This window comes from Schistocerca cancellata, chromosome 1 (genome assembly GCF_023864275.1).
Source record: "Schistocerca cancellata isolate TAMUIC-IGC-003103 chromosome 1, iqSchCanc2.1, whole genome shotgun sequence".
In the NCBI taxonomy this organism is placed as follows: Eukaryota; Metazoa; Arthropoda; class Insecta; order Orthoptera; family Acrididae; genus Schistocerca; species Schistocerca cancellata.
Genome location: NC_064626.1, coordinates 1,197,789,828 through 1,197,807,534, shown reverse-complemented (window position 1 = coordinate 1,197,807,534; position 17,707 = coordinate 1,197,789,828). Strand labels below are relative to the sequence as shown.

At 45.2% G+C, this 17,707-nt stretch overlaps 1 non-coding gene across 1 annotated transcript; it reads right to left on the bottom strand.

Annotated features, from left to right (window-relative positions):
• Window positions 1–843: 843 nt before the first annotated feature.
• Window positions 844–918, bottom strand: Trnat-ugu (transfer RNA threonine (anticodon UGU)). Its single transcript has one exon. It is a non-coding gene; the product is annotated as a tRNA-Thr (tRNA).
• Between the last annotated feature and the right edge of the window lie 16,789 nt (window positions 919–17,707).

Sequence of the window (17,707 nt, the reverse complement as noted above, 5' to 3'; positions counted from 1 at the left end):
AAATAGTTGTAGTCTTCGGTACTGAATAAATTATATATCTATTAAAAGGTAATAGTCTGCAGATTCAGAAAACGCAAAAAAGTAAAAATTGAACTTTTCATGATTTTGAGCCTTTCCGGAGCCCCTTAAGACTGCCGCTGATAGCGATCCAAAACAGGTTTGCTTTAAATAGGCGCTGTAACGGCTGTGAGCGTTAGTTAGTTTTGAGAATGGACGTGGTGAGATGATGTTAGTCAAGAACGCCTTAAAGGTGACAATGAAGCTGTTAACAGTGCCTCACTGACTTCGAACGAGGTGTTGTAATAGACCTACGAGAAGTTGCATATTTCTCCTATGATACTGCAAAAAGACTTGGCAGGAATGTAGACACTGCACATGACTGCTGGCAGCGGTGGAGACGAGAATGTTCGGTCGCAAGGAGACCGGGGATCCGGTCGGCCACGTGGCATTACCTAGAGGGAAGGCCATAGTGTTCGGCGTATGGCTCTGGTTCATCCTACTGCATCAGCAGCACCAATTTGAGCAGAAGTTGGCACCACCTTGACACAACGAAATGTTAGAAATCGGTTACTTCAAGGACAGCTCCGAATCAGACGACGGGTATGGGTGCATCCCACCGACACCAAACTGCCGCCATTTTTGACTTCAATGGCGTCAAGAGAGAGCTCACTGGAGGCCAGCGTGGAGGTGTGTTATGCTTCCAGATGAAATCTGGTTGTGATGTGATAGCAACGTGTCTTCATGCTACGAAGGTAATCCCAAAAATAAGAAATGATAATTAAATAGACACCCTAGCTGCAAGCAGGCGTTGATATACTTTATTGGGGACATGTTGAAAATATGTGCCCCGACCGGGACTCGAACCCGGGATCTCCTGCTTACATGGCAGACGCTCTATCCATCTGAGCCACCGCGCGCACAGAAGGTAGAGCGTCTGCAGGGACTTATCCCTTGCACGCTCCCCGTGAGATCCACATTCCCAACATGTCCACAAGACTACATTCGTAGTGCGCCTAATAGACGTTTGCCCATCATACTCATTACTCGTGGCAGATTAATCTACCAAGTCCCGTGCGAGTTCGGGCATAGCGTGTGCGTTCGCACAAGAAGGTCAAAGGCCGGGAACCCATATTTTTAACTATATATGACGGTAGTATCTGTTCCCGAAAGAACAGTTACCGTCAATGACCATGCAGCTTTGCTAGAAATGAAATGATAACTAAATAGCTAGGGTGTCTATTTAATTATCATTTCATTTCTAGCAAAGCTGCATGGTCATTGACGGTAACTGTTCTTTCGGGAACAGATACTACCGTCATATATAGTCCCAAAAGTAAGGTCTCCTATTTTTTTTATAAGTACAGAACTCTGTTTGTGTGGCGGTTGGTCACACTGTTATGAAGAGTGCTTCACGCGCTGTGTGTAAACATGCGCACGTCGCGCTGAGGCGCTCAGTCTTGGCTTGGCAGTCACTCAGAATGGATGTTACCGCAAAGAGCGAATTGCGCGCACTTTTTCGGTTTTTGAACGCAAAGGGCATTGCGCCAATTGAAATCCATCACAAATTAACTGAAGTGTATCGTGAGTCGTGCATGGATGTCAGAAATGTTAGTAAATGGTGTAGAGTGTTTTCAGCTGGTCGGACCGAAATTCACGACTAACAAAGGAGCGGGAGACCGTCAATTTCTGAGGAGACAGTGTTGAAGGTTGAGCAAAGCATGCGTGAATGCCGGAGGATCACCGTGGATGATCTTTGCAGGTTGGTTCCTGTGGTTTCTCGAAGCACCGCTCACAGAATTTTAACGGAAACATTGAAGTACCGGAAGGCGTGCGCAAGATGGTTGCCACGCATGCTGACGAGGCCGACTGAGGACCACATGCGGCAACGAGTTGATGCTTCCCGCGCATTTCTTCACCTCCTTGCAGCCGAACAGGACAACTTTCTGGACTCAATTGTCACGGGTGACGAAACCCGGTCATACCACTTTACACCTCAGACAAAGCAATAATCACGCCAGTGGCGGTATCCCCGTTCGCCAAAGCCGCGGAAATTCAAACAAACGCAGTCTGACGGTAAAGTCATGACAACCGTTTTTTGGGATCGGAAAGGGGTATTGTTGGTCGACTTTATGCCCACTGGGACCACAATTAACGCTGACAGGTACTGTGAGACTCTGAAAAACTCAAATGGGCAATACAGAACCGGAGAAGAGGAATGTTGAGCAAGGGCGTACAGATTCTCCATAACAACGCTCGCACGCACATCGCTCGGCAAACCGTTGCTCTCCTGCAACAGTTTCAGTGGAATATAATCACCCACCCACCCTATAGTCCTGACTTGGTGCCCAGTGACTATATCCTGCCCCTAGGTTAAAAGAACATTTGGCCGGAAAGCTATTCAGCTCCGACGACGAGGTGAAAGAAGAGGTTCGTAGCTTTCTGAACAGCATGGCGGCGTGCTAGTATGACATGGGTATAAAAAAACTGCCACAGCGTCTACAAAAATGCATCGACAGAAATGGTGATTAGTCGAAGAATAGTTAAATGTTCAAGCTGTAAACTGATGTAAACCATTGTAGAAATAAACAGGTCTGTTGTTGTTGTTGTTGTGGTCTTCAGTCCTGAGACTGGTTTGATCCAGCTCTCCATGCTACTCTATCCTGTGCAAGCTTCTTCATCTCCCAGTACCTACTGCAACCTACATCCTTCTGAATCTGCTTAGTGTATTCATCTCTTGGTCTCCCCCTACGATTTTTACCCTCCACGCTGCCCTCCAATACTAAATTGGTGATTCCTTGATGCCTCAGAATATGCCCTACCAACCGATCCCTTTTTCTAGTCAAGTTGTGCCACAAATTTCTCTTCTCTCCAATTCTATTCAATACCTCCTCATTACTTATGTGATCTGCCCATCTAATCTTCAGCATTCTTCTTTAGCACCACACTTCGAAAGTTTCTATACTCTTCTTGTCCAAACTATTTATCGTCCACGTTTCACTCCCATACATGGCTACATTCCATACAAATACTTTCAAAAACGACTTCCTGAGACTTAAATTTATGCTCGATGTTAAGAAATTTCTCTTTTTAAGAAACGCTTTCCTTGCCATTGCCAATCTACAATTTATATCCTCTCTACCTCGACCATCATCAGTTATTTTGCTCCCCAAATAGCAAAACTCATTTACTACTTTAAGCGTCTCATTTCCTAATCTAATTCCTGCAGCACCACCCGATTTAATTCGACTACATTCCATTATTCTAGTTTTGCTGATGTTCATATTATATTCAAGACCCTGTCCATTCCGTTCAACTGCTCTTCCAAGTCCTTTGCTGTCTCTGACAGAATTACAATGTCAGCGGCGAACCTCAAAGCTATTATTTCTTCTCCATGGATCTTAATGCCTACTCCAAATTTTTCTTTTGTTTCCTTTACTGCTTGCTCAATATACAGATTGAATAAAATCGGGGATAGACTACAACCCTGTCCCACTCTCTTCCCAATCACTGCTTCCCTTTCATGCCCCTCGACTCTTACAACTGCCATCTGGTTTCTGGACAAATTGTAAATAGCCTTTCGCTCCCTGTATTTTACACCTGCTACCTTTAGAATTTGAAAGAGAGTATTCCAGTCAACATTGTCAAAAGCTTTATCTAAGTCTAAAAATGCTAGAAACGTAGGTTTGCCTTTCCTTAATCTTTTTTCTAATATAAGTTGTAGTAAATATAATATTCAGCATTTATAACGATGAAATTTTCTAAAAAAAAAAAATACTGTTTTAGACTACCTCTCTGGGCGGCTGATCCCGACGGAGGTTCGAGTCCTCCATCGGGCATGTGTGTGTGTGTGTGTGTTGGTTTGTCCATAGGATAGTTCAGGTTAAGTAGTGTGGAAGCTTATGAACTGATGACCTTAGCAGTTAAGTCCCATAAGATTTCACACAAATCTGAACATTTTTTAGACTATATCTCAGTAATATAACTTCCTCATTATTAAGGTCATACACGTTCACCGACAAAACATGTAAGATTTTTTTGCATTTGTGTAGTAAGTATATTAATAATTTAGTTAAACTAGTAATGTATGTCACTAAAAACAATATTTAGCCAGAAAAAAGCGTTTCTAAAATTGGCTACGCGTATAGACTGCTCGTCGGTAGAGAAGATTTGTATGACTGCTCTTTGTAGGTGCTCAGGACATAGGCCTTCTCAAGCTAGGTGTGAGGGGGTCAGTGCACCCCTTTCCAGGCCGTTGTCAGTTTTCGTGACCCGAGGTCGCTTCTACTCGGCTAGGCTACTACTCAGTTGCCTTCAATAGGCTGGATCATCCCGCAGTAGCCTTCCATCAGGGAAAAATCCCTGGCAGTACCAGAAATCGAACCCGGGTCCTTCGCATGGCAATGAACTGCCCTGACCACTCAGCTGCGGACGGGGGCATTAGCTCTTGTAGAGTTACCAATTTCTAGTGCTATCGTACCATTCGTTTCACAATCAATAAAATGTTCCGATCTGTTAAACCGTGATCGAATGAGTTTCACATTAAAACCGAACGCTTCGTCACAATTTGCGGAGGACATTATCAAGACAGATCGTAGCTTCTCCGATTGTCCGATTCATATCCTGGCTCGCTACTGCATGCAGCGCAGTTTGCCGTTGTGTACTGCCGTCGTCCGCTGTTGCTATGACCGCGTGCTGGAACACTGGTAGACATCTTCTTCAGCACCGGAATCAGATGTCATTCGATTCCACGCCCTCCTTCCTATTGAAGTTCCTTACTGTTACTGACAAATTTGCTGCAATCATTTAAGATATCATACTGAATGTCAACTAAAATTTTTTATAAATATTAAGGTTTTGATGATTAATATGCAGCTTGACTGACTTCAGATACCTGTTAATGTTTGAAAAATTTCATAGTTTCTTAATTGTTTAAAAGCTCTTTGGTGACGTCGATTGCTGATCTCATTTCCTTGTTAATATTCGACAAGTTGTTTAATTGCTTAACTGTTTTTAAGGGGGGTAGGACGTGAAACGGGCCGACTTCGAGAAGGAGAGGCACCACAGGACATTTTAATTGGCACTGTCTATATTTTTACAAATAAATTCATAAAAATTTGTCAGCATGACCAGGAACGATTCAGGATTCACACTCACAGCAGTGGAAGTTCAAAAACATGAAATAATAATTTTTTTTAAAGTGAAATTTCATGATTTTTTTCGCTTACTGTTGGCTGCATTTGTTGCTTTAGGTACACTTTTCTTCATAAGTAAGAGCGATTCATCGATGAATTTTGCACAGCTTCGAAACCATACTTACAGCTGTATGAAACTCTAGAATTTATTTAATCTATGAAAAAATGATTGGGCTGTCACATTTTAAACTTCGTGTTTAGAGAAAACTCGAATTTTATAGTTAATTATCCCAATTTTTACCACAGTTTTTAACAGAGTTGGGAAATTCTAGAGTTTCATACATCTGTAAGTATGGTTTGTAGGCTGTGCAAACCTCATCGAAGAAACTCTCTTACTTATGAAGAAAAGTGTACCTACAGCAACAAATGCAGCCAATACTAAGTGAAAAAAATGATAAAACTTCACATGTAAAAAAATTTGTTTTGTTATGTTTTTGAACTTCCACTGCTATGAGTGTGAATCTTGAATCCATCCTGGTTATGCTACCAAAGTTTTGTGAATTTACTTGTAAAAGTATAGACAGTGCAAATTGAAATGTCCTGTGCTGCCTCTCCTGCTCCAAGTCGGCCAGTTTCACATCCTACCCCCCTTAAAAGCTATTTTACTACCGTCATAAGTTGTTGACTTTTATTTTAATAGAATATTATGCATGGTTTCAGCGATGAACGCTACTTTCTAGCCTCCTGGCCCAGCCGTACTGGCAGCAGCGTATTAAGCTGCTTTAGGGTAGCTACGTTCGTTTCAGAGATGACTGGACACCGGGAGAAAGAACCAGAAACAAGCTCAGGCGAGAGACGCTCCACGTGAAGTACATTCCCAGTGTCATGGAGCACGTGGCGGCCATTTAAAGTGACTTACAAGTGTGTTACGCGCCTCGTGCCACGCGGTGTCGAGGTCACAGGAGACGAAACCTCTCCCGTTGCCTGAAAAGGGAAGGCAAGTGGCGTTCACAGTACTTCGCCTCTGGACTATGCCGTGTATCCCATCGACATGAGAGAAGAACAAGTCTCAGAGTTTTACGACCAGAGGCAAAGAGAACAATAGGGTACAACTGAAGTAAACAACACTATGTGAGCCGCTGCAATCGTTAGCACACTCGGAAAATAAGTCGCAGAAAATGAGGGTCTGCTTAATTCGTGCGCTTTACGAGTGCCACTCGTTAGTCGCATAGAGAATACTGTCGAAGTAAATGTGTTTTGGCTGGAGCTCAGAGTGGGGAGTAAGAATAGCGATTAACGTCTGACGTGCAAAAAGAAACGCTGACGTCAAATCACGGTGAATTCTAGACACCAGGTGGAAGCGCGCAGTGTTTCACCTCACAACGGTAATACAGACGTGTATTGTTTATGTTTGCCATTTTTTTTTGTAAATGAGTCGATTTAGGACTGTGAAAACTACACTCTTGGCTATTAAAATTTTAACACCACGAAGGTGCCATGTAACAAACGTGACAACGGCATGAATGGTACTGCATGCTACTCAAATGATTATCATTAGGACCAGCAGTAAAACAACATTATACAGGGAGGTCCATTGATCGTGACCGGGCCAAATATCTCACGAAATAAGCGTCAAACGAAGAAACTACAAACAACGAAACTCGTCTAGCTTGAAGGGTGAAACCAGATGGCGCTATTGTTAGTCCGCTAGATGGCGCTGCCATAGGTCAAACGGATATCAACTGCGTTGGTCGACCACTTTTTTCGCTTTGTGATAGATGGCGCTGTAATAGTCACAAACAAATGGCTCACGATGTTAGGCGAACAGTTGGTAACACGTAGGTTTTTTAAATTAAAATACAGAACGTAGGTACGTTTGAACATTTTATTTCGGTTGTTCCAATGTGATACATGTACCTTTCTGAACTTATCATTTCTGAGAACGCATGCCGTTACAGCGTGTTCACCTATAAATACCACATTAATGCAATAAATGCTCAAAATTATGTCCATCAACCACCGCCGACCTCAACATCCATAGTCGTTCTGCCGCCCAGTTACGGCGGTGGCATCGGTTCCTCTCCTCCCTTCAAGGCGACCTCATCCCCATCCCCCAGCACACCCGTCCCGAATCCAACTCCACTCCGTTATCCTTTCCTCCCCCAACCTCCTTGGCCGCATAACGGTGGCTGTCATGGAGACTATTGGTAGCGACCATCTCCCTGACCTCCTCACCGTTTCAGATGGTCGTAGCCCCCGCCCCAACCCTCGTAATGACCCTCCCCCAAAGTACGTCCATGACTATTACTGTGCCAACTGGAATGCCTACCGGGACACCCTCTCCACCCGGGTCGATAGCCACACATTCACCTACCACCATCCTGACGATGTAACCCATGCCGCCTCCTTTCTCCAGCAGACCTTGTCTGAGGCCGTGGAGGCCCACGTCCCTACTGTCGCCATCCACCCTCACTGTCCTACCTTACCCCCACAGGCCGTCCCCCTCCTCCGTGAATCCCGCCGTCTCTACCGTGCCTCCGCACGCGTGACCCGGACACACTACGACGCCACCGGCAACTCCAGCGACACATTCGTAATTTGCTCGCGGCTAAGAAACGCCCGGACTGGCGACAGACATGCACCCGTTTAAATTGTACCCTACCTATCAACTCGTCCAAGTTCTGGTCAGCCTTCCGTCGCCTTACCGGAACTAAACCCTTCCCCTACTATCCTCTTCTCCATGATGATCACTCGTTCCCTGACTCCCTTAGTAAGGCCAATCACTTTGCCTCTTACCTCTCCGATGTCTTTTCCATCCCCGATGATCCCCAGTTCGATTACTCCCTCTTCCCGGATGTCCGCGATCGAACTGACACCTCTGTCCCTCTCCTCGCTCCTGGTTTCCAGTACTTGGACAACATTGCACACACGGAACTCAATGCCCCTATCACTACACAGGATCTCATTGCTACACTCCGCCCAAAACGCAACACCACTCCTGGTCACGATCGTGTCACCTACCGTTTCCTTCGTGAAGCTCCTGTCTCCATCCTCTCCACCCTGGCCAGGCTCTACAATGTAGTCCTGTCCACCGGTTACTACCCCGACCTGTGGAAAACCTCCCGTATCCTAATGTTCCTTAAACCTGGCAAACCGCCGTCCGCCGTCTCCTCCTACCGTCCCATCAGCCTTACCTCTGTCTTCAGCAAGGTCCTGGAATCTATCCTCACCCGACGCATCCACCAGCATCTCCACCAGCACCGCCTCCTTCCCGTTACCCAGTGTGGCTTTCGGCCGTCCTTCTCTTCCGACGACCTTCTCCTTCACCTCACTCATCTCCTTTCCGACCAGCTTAATTCCCGTCGCTCCGCAATCTTCCTCTCCCTGGACCTCGAACGAGCTTATGACTGCGTATGGCATTCCGGTCTCCTCTTCAAGCTCCAAATGGTCGCCCTTCCCATTAACTACGTCCGTCTGATCGGCTCCTTTCTCTCCCGCCGTCCTTCCCATGTCACCATCCATAACACAGATTCCTACACCTTTTTCCCCTACGCCGGTGTGTCCCAAGGCTCCATCCTCTCCCCCCTTCTGTACCTTTTGTACACGGCGGACATGCCGCCGCCGTCACCCCCCGTCCACCTTCTCCAGTTTGCCGATGACACCGCCTTCCTTGCCCTTGCCCCCACCCTGCAACGCTCCCAACACCTTCTCCAATCCCATCTTGACCGGTTCACGGCTTGGTGCAACTAGTGGTTGCTCAAGGTCAATCCCTCCAAAACCCAGGCGATCATTGTAGGCAAAACCCCCCCCTTCCTTCCGCCTCCTTGATTTCTATCTCATCATCTATGGCCGTCCTATCGCCCTCACTCCCACCCTTAAGTACCTTGGCGTCACCCTCGACCGTCGCCTCTCCTGGACTCCCCATCTCCGGACAATCCAAGCCAAGGCACGCTCCCGACTCATGTCTCCTCAAGCTCCTTTCCGGCCGTACGTGGGGTCTGGACCCCTCCACCATCCTCCACACCTATAAATCCCTCATCTGCCCTATCCTTTGTTACGCCCATCCGGCCTGGATCCTGGATACGGATCCTGTACACCTCCCGGAAACTTGATTCTCCTCATCCGCTTCTCTCACCCATCCTCTCCCACCCCCGACCGCTGCCGCGCCTGTATTCCCACGTCCCACCCGGTCTCCATCTCTCCACCCTCATTACCCACTCCCAAGGTGGCTTCCGCCAGCTCCCCCTCCCTGATGATGTCCTCCTCCCCTCTATCTACCCCTCCTATCAACTTTGATCCTCCCCCCCCACTTCCTGTGTCCTTTCCTTTAGGCACCCTCCCTCCCTTCCTTTTCCTTTTCCCCCGTCCCCTCCCTCCACCCCTCTTCCCCCGGGCTTCCCCTCCCCTTTCCCCCCTTCCCCCTGTCTCCCGTGCCCATAGCATCTGCTCTCCCCTCTCCCTCCCTCCCCCACTCCTCCTCTCTTGGCAGGTCCCCGGACTCGTACACGGTTAGTGAACATTCGCGAGCCGGAGATCAACGCCTCGTGTTCTGTGTGTGCCGTCGTTTTGTGCTTAAGTGGTTCAGTGTCATTCGTTTTGTGCACCTACGTTCACGTGTGACAATTCTCGTTTCTGTCTGTGTCCAAGTGTTTGAACAATTTTATCTTGGACTCTACGCCCGTGAACGGCACCTTGTATTTTAAAAAGTGTTTGTCTCCGTTTATATGTCCACCTTGTTTTTTCTCTAAATGTCTTCATTTGTCTATCTGTGTTTCTCTGCGGCCAAAGAGTGGCGTCGTATGCTGCTGCAGGCCTGCATGTACTACAGGTTTCAAAATAACAGTAAAGAAAAAAAAAGTCCTTCAACCACAATGCATTTGGTAATACGTGTAACGACATTCCTCTCAACGGCGAGTAGTTCGCCTTCCTAATGTTCGCACATGCATTGATAATGCGCTGACGCATGTTGTTAGGCTTTGTCGGTGGATCACGATAACTAATATCCTTCAACTTTCCCCACAGAAAGAAATCCGGGGACGTCAGATCCGGTGACCGTGCGGGCCATGGTATGGTGCTTCGACGACCAATGCACCTGTCATGAAATATGCTATTCAATACCGCTTCAACCGCACGCGACCTATGTGCCGGACATCCATCATGTTGGAAGTACATCGCCATTCTGTCATGGAGTGAAACAACTTGTAGTAACATCGGTAGAACATTACGTAGAAAATCAGCATACATTGCACCACGTTTTTGAGATGCCCGATTCTCGCGCAATTTGTCTACTACTGATGTGTTGGGCATCATCAGTTGCTGCAGGTCGTGGTTGACGTTTCACATGTCGCTGAACACTTCCTGTTTCCTAAAATAACGTAACGATCCGGACACTTGGATGATGTCCAGGGTAGCGGGCAGCATACGTAGCACACGTCCGTTGTTCATTTTGATCGCAATAGCCATACATCAACAGCTGGTAAACGGTCCATTTTAACACGGGTAATGTATCACGAAGCAAATACCGTCCGCACTGGCGGAATGTTACGTGATACCACGTACTTATATGTTTGTGATTCTTACAGCGCCATCTATCACAAAGCCAAAAAAGTCGTCCAAGTGATACACTCATATTTCTTTACGTACTACACGAATATGTAATAAAAAGTGGGAGTTCCTATTTAAAAAGTGCCCTTGGTATCCGTTTGACATATGGCAGCGCCATCTAGCGGGCAAACAATAGCGCCATCTGGTTTCCCACTTCAAGCTAGATGAGTTTCGTTCTTTGTAGTTTTCCGTTTGATACTTATTTCGTGAGATATTTGGGCCGGTCACTATCAATGGGCCACCCTGTATTTACATTTGCAATACAAGGGAGATGATATTAACCAAAAAATAAAAAAATTACATAATGCCGAAGAAAGCAGACGTTTACATATTTTAGAATAACTAGACGTTTACGTCACGAAACGCAAAGAACCGGATAAACTTCTGAATGAACGAAATGAGTTAGCAACTAACGCATACTGAAATGTTTAAGACGACTTATTTAGGTGAGGTAGTCGCTGTTTCCTGCATACGTGCTCCGGCTACTCATGGACCCACCTTGTGAACGAGTGTACCAGTGTGAATGTCCGCGCCGCTTCTGCGCTTCCTAACGTCTACACAGCTAACGTTAACATCTTGCAGCCGGGAGAAGAGCGCCAGCGAACTGCAGCGACGAACTGCCTTGGTCGCCCATTCCGTGTCGTCTCTCCTAAGCCAAGGACGTAGGGAGGATTTTACGGAAGGGGAGTTCGGTTCGTAAATGAGGACCTTGAAAAGGCTCACGTTTTCGATTTACTCCGAAAACAATTATAAGGTATATAATTTGCTTTAGGGAGGCCTTCATACGCATAGTATTTATGGTAGTATATAAAACTAAACAAGAAAGTGTTTTTAAGAAAATAGGACGTATATTGTCAACAGTATGTATGTACAGGGTGGTCCAATCATAGTGACCAGGCCAAATAGCTCACGAAATAAGCATCAAACGAAAAAAACTACAAAGAACGAAACTCGTCTAGCTTGAAGGGGGAGACCAGATTGCGCTATGGTTGGCCCGTTAGATGGCGCTGCCATAGGTCAAACGGATACCAAGGGCACTTTTTAAATAGGAACCCCCATTTTTTATTACATATTCGTATAGTACGTAAAGAAATATGAATCTTTTAGTTGGACCACTCTCTTCGCTTTGTGATAGAGGGCCCTGTAATAGTCACAAACGGGTACGTACGTGGTATCACGTAACATTCCGCCAGTGCGGACGGTATTTGCTTCGTGATATCCATGGTAAAATGGACCGTTTACTAATTGCCGAAAAGGGCGATATGGTGTTGATGCCCAACGGGCGTGTGCTATATATGGCTGCTCGGTATCCTGGACGACATCATCCAAGTTCTCCGACCGTTCGCCGGGTAGTTAGGTTATTTAAGGAAACAGGGACTGTTCAGCCACATGTGAAACGTCAACCACGACGTGCAACAAATGATGAAGCCCAACTAGGTGTTTTAGCTGCTGTCGCGGCTAATCCGCACATCAGTAGCAGAAAAATTGCGCGAGAATCGGGAATCTCAAAAACGTCGATGTTGAGAATGCTACATCAACATCGATTGCACTCGTACCATGTTTCTATGCACCAGGAATTGCATGGCGACAACTCTGAACGTCGTGTACAGGTCTGCCACTGAGCACACCAGAAATTACGGGACGATGACAGATTTTTTGCACGCGTTCTATTTAACGACGATGTGTCATTCACCAACGTAAACAGGCATAATATGCACTATTGGACAACGGAAAATCCAATATGGCTGCGAAAAGTGGAACATCAGCGACCTTGGAGGGTTAATGTATGGTGCGGCATAATGGGAGGAACGATAATTGGCCCCCATTTTGTCGATGGCAATCTAAATGGTGCAATGTATGCTGATTTCTTACGTGATGTTCTACCGATGTTACTACAAGATGTTTCACTGCATGACAGAATGGCGACGTACTTCCAACATGATGGATGTCCGGCACATAGCTCGCGTGCGGTTGAAGCGGCACTGAATAGCATTTTTCATGACAGGTGGATTGGTCGTCTAAGCAGCATACCATGGCCCGCACGTTCACCGGATCTGACGTCCCCGGATTTCTTTCTGTAGGGAAAGTTGAGGGATATTTGCCATCGTGATCCACCGACAACGCCTGACAACATGCGTCAGCGCATTGTCAATGCATGTGCGAACATTAGGAAGGCGAACTACTCGCTGTTAAGAGGAATGTCGTTACACGTATTGCCAAATGCATTGAGGTTGACGAACATAATTTTGAGCATTTATTGCGTTAATGTGGTATTTACAGGTAATCACGCTGTAACAGCATGCGTTCTCAGAAATGATAAGTTCACAAAAGTACTTGTATCACATCGGAACAACCGTAATAAAATGTTCAAACGTACCTACGTTCTGTATTTTAATTTAAAAAACCTACCTGTTACCAACTTTTCGTCTAAAATTGTGAGCCATATGTTTGTGACTATTGCAGCGCCATCTATCAAAAAGCGAAAAAAGTGGTCCAACCAAAACATTCATATTTCTTTACGTACTACACGAATATGTAATAAAAAATGGGGGTTCCTATTTAAAACAGAACTCAGTTGATATCCGTTTGACCTATAGCAGCGCCATCTAGTGGGCCAACCATAGCACCATCTTGTTTCCCCCTTCAAGTAGTCTTTTCGTTTGACGCTTACTTCGTGAGATATTTGGCCCGGTGACGATCAGTGGACCACCCTGTACACTATGTGATCAGAAGGATCCGAACACCCCCAAAAATATGCGGTTTTCAAATTAGGTGCATTTCCGTTATTGTAACATATAACTGCATCATAGAGACCTATTGTGAGTACTTCAAGTCCACAGAATGTCGTTTTTGAGCATATAATCCAAAGTAAATTATTCAGGCTCTCATTTGCATTTTGTATCTTTAGGTGAGGACACTTCTTCAATAAACCAGGGTTTGCAAGAAACCAGAATTTGGGCTTCATTGCACTCATAACATGTTCTGATAATGAGTGTTTATGTGAATACGTCTCATTTCTGTTGTTGAACTTATACCAGTCGTCTTTCAGACACAGACTGTGCATTGATGTTTGGTTCAAAATGGCTCAAATGGCTCTGAGCACTATGGGACTTAACATCTGTGGTCATCAGTCCCCTAGAACTTAGAACTACTTAAACCTAACGAACCTAAGGAGATCCCACACATCCATGCCCGAGGCAGGATTCGAACCTGCGACCGTAGCAGTCCCGCGGTTCCGGACTGAGCGCCTAGAGATGTTTGGTCAGTGGATAGTTTGTGGGAAAAAAAATGCCCGCGCAACATGCCCCATTGCCTCTAAATTATGTGTGTTTCTTCTGATAGCTCTCCCAAAAAATAACTGAAGCGAATCAGTTTCTTTCAGAGTAAGCCTGCCTTTTCCTCCTAGTGGTTTGCATCCTTAAGTGCTTAACCTTTTTTCTCTTTCAGCAAGCGACGAAGCCTACCAAAAAGCATCTTTTGGATGTGGCCAACACATTCCAACTTTTCTATTGTTGTATTGTACAGATTTTTGTCTGTTACGGCTTTGAACGAAGAGGAGCCCTTATTACCAAGGTATTTGGTACATCTAACACCAACCTGGGCCTCAGATCTGGAGAACATCCTCACAACTGCAGCAGCCTCCATGCCCCCACTTGACCCACTATAATTTATAGAGTATGCTACTGCATGCTTTCCTTGCCACAGTTTCTGACTATCTTCATTGTTGGACATTTTCCTTGTTACACACCGGTGGCAGTGTTTAGACATAATTTCTACATCTAAAACATTATCTGGCTCAATACCAGTAACAGGTGGAGCTCCATACAGGTACGCGTGACTCTTTTCATCCAGGTCTCATCTACACACTCATACCTGAATCTATAATTTGTCTAAGAGGGCATTGTCTAGAAATACACTACTGGCCATTAAAATTGCTACCCCAAGAAGAAATACAGATGATAAATGGGTATTCATTGGACAATTGAGTCAAACAGAGCTTGGATTACTTGTACAGGTACAGCTGCCCATGCAGCTTCAACACGATGCCACAGTTCATCAAGAGTAGTGACTGGCGTATTGTAACGAGCCAGTTGCTCGGCCACCATTGATCAGACGTTTTCAATTGGTGAGAGATCTGGAGAATGCGCTGGTCAGGGCAGCAGTCGAACATTTTCCGTATCCAGAAAGTCTCGTACAGGACCTGCAAAATGCGGATGTGCATTATCCTGCTGAAATGTAGGGTTTCGCAGAGATCGAATGAAGGGTAGATCCACGGATCGTAACACATCAGAAATGTAGCGTCCACTGTTCAAAGTGCCGTCAATGCGAAGAAGAGGTGACCGAGACGTGTAACCAACGGCACCCCATACCATCACGCCAGGTGATACGCCAGTATGGCGATGACAAATACACGCTTTCAATGTGCGTTCACCGCGATGTCGCCAAACAGTGATGCGACGATCATGATGATGTAAACAGAACCTGGATTCATCTGAAACAATGACGTTATGTCATCCGTGCACCCAGGTTCGTCGTTGAGTGATGGAGCGTCAAGGGTAACCGCAGCCGTGGTCTCAGAGCTGATAGTCCATGCTGCTGCAAACGTCGTCGAACTGTTCGTGCAGATGGATGTTGTCTTGCAAACGTCCCCATCTGTTGACTCAGGGATTGAGACGTGGCTGCACGATCCGTTTCAGCCATGCGGATAAAATGCCTGTCATCTCGACTGCTAGAGATACGAGGCCGTTGGGATCCAGCATGGCGTTCCGTATTACGCTCCTGAACCCACCGATTCCATATTCTGCTAACAGTCATTGGATCTGACCAACGCGAGCAGCAATGTCGCGATACGATAAACCGCAATTACGATAGGCTACAATCCGACCTTTATCAAAGTCGGAAACGTGATGGTACGGATTTCTCCTCCTTACACGAGGCATCACAACAAAGTTTCATCAGGCAACGCCGTCAACTGCTGTTTGTGTATGAGAAATCGGTTGGAAACTTTCGTCATGTCAGCACGTTGTAGGTGTCAACACCAACCTTGTGTGAATACTCTGAAAAGATAATCATTTGCATATTACAGCATCTTCTTCCTGTCGGTTAAATTTCGCGTCTGTAGCACGTCATCTTCGTGGTGTAGCATTTTTAATGGCCAGTAGTGTAAAACTAAAACAGCCTGAATAGGCGTAGCCACATGTTAAAAACGCGGTACATAAGTACTAAGTCAACACCAAGCTGTGGCGTGCGCCTCGTCTCCATGGACGCCGTGGGTGGGCTTTGGGAGCTCACGTTGAAACTAAGTCGGACTCCTACTTAGTTTCACGTGATCTCCCGAGACCCACCGCACGGCTTCCATGGAGACGAGGCGCAAGCCAGAGCTTAAGTCTTGGTGTCGACTTACAATTAGTACTTATGTACCGGATTTTTAAAATACGACTACGCCTATTCAGGCTGTTTTAGTTTTATTTCTAGACCATGCCCTCTTAGACAAATTATAGATTCAGGTACATCTTCTGAAGAAGGCTCCATTATTTTGGGCTGAAACCTAGGCAAATGTTGGCTTCATTACCGCAATCGAGGCTGATAGTTTCTGATATACTAGATTATCAAGGTTGCTGACTGGGCTGCAATGTTGAAAGTACAAATTCTAAATGTGTCTCAGCCAAATACCTTGCATTTTGGCTTTTACAACTGTAGTTAGTTTAGTAGTGCTGAGAGCTGAAGACGACACGAATGCGAGGTAAGAATTTTATTATTCACTTTATGGATTTTCGCACAGAGACCACTTTTTTACTTATTCAAAGTTACAGGGCCGTAGAAAGATCGAGTAGATCTGAATGTACTTACGTCTAATTTGTCATTATCAAATAAGTAAGTAATAACAGGTCGCCAAAACAGTAAAATCTATTTAGAACAAAGAATGTAACACCACGTTCAAATTCACTTATACCTTTGTAACGTGCGATTGTAGCAGCAGTAACCGATCTAACAGGTGCGCCAGACACTTTATGAAACGTCCCCTTAGAAAAATTTATACATGACTTGCTTAAACTGACACACAAATTTTTAGCGCAACGCAATCTGACTTTCAAAAATCCCTACAAAAGAATGGCCCTGACTAACATTAACCTATCCTTTTCACAAATCACTTACCTCACAAAAATCTTCGTTACTCGAACTACTGCAAAACAGCGAGCGCCACTACTGCCAGCTAAATAAAAGATTCAAACTACGGAAGGCACTAACTACTGATAGGCATAGTTAGCAAATGAAAGATTTTAATAGAGAACAAGCAATGTATTTACCTTAATAGTCATAATATATACAGCAGTTCATGACATCCATTTTTACAAATATCAAACCTCCGCCATTTCTCTCCCCACATCCACCACTGCTGGCGGCTCACCTCCAACTGCGCAACGCTACGCGCTGTTAACATCCAGCTGCCGCTGCCCAACACTACAATGGCAGACAACAATGCAAACTAGCCACAGACTGCACATAGCACAGCCAGCGATTTTCATACAGAACGCTATGTAACGTTGCCAATAAGAAAACATAAACAGCCTACTTACAACTTGTTGTCTTATATTGGCATTGCTGACCGCAGCGCCGTATTCTGCCTGTTTACATATAACTGCATTTCAACAAGCATGTATATACCAGTTTCTTTGGCGCTGTAGTGTGTTTATGTACAGTGTAATTTTCTATGTATGTGTGAATACTTTTTTCCTCACTGTGTGAAGCCATGTGGTAAAAATTTTTATTTACTTATTGCAGAAGTTTTATTTATTTGTTCCTTTTATATGGGCAGATTAGGAAGGAAACCCCATACTGTTAGTTTTTTTTAAATTCTTTATTTCAGTAACAACAATAATAATAATTACACAATTTAACCCACCACCTTAGTGATTAGTGGATCCTAATGTTAATACAATAGTATATGTTATTAGCAGTTATTACAGTTA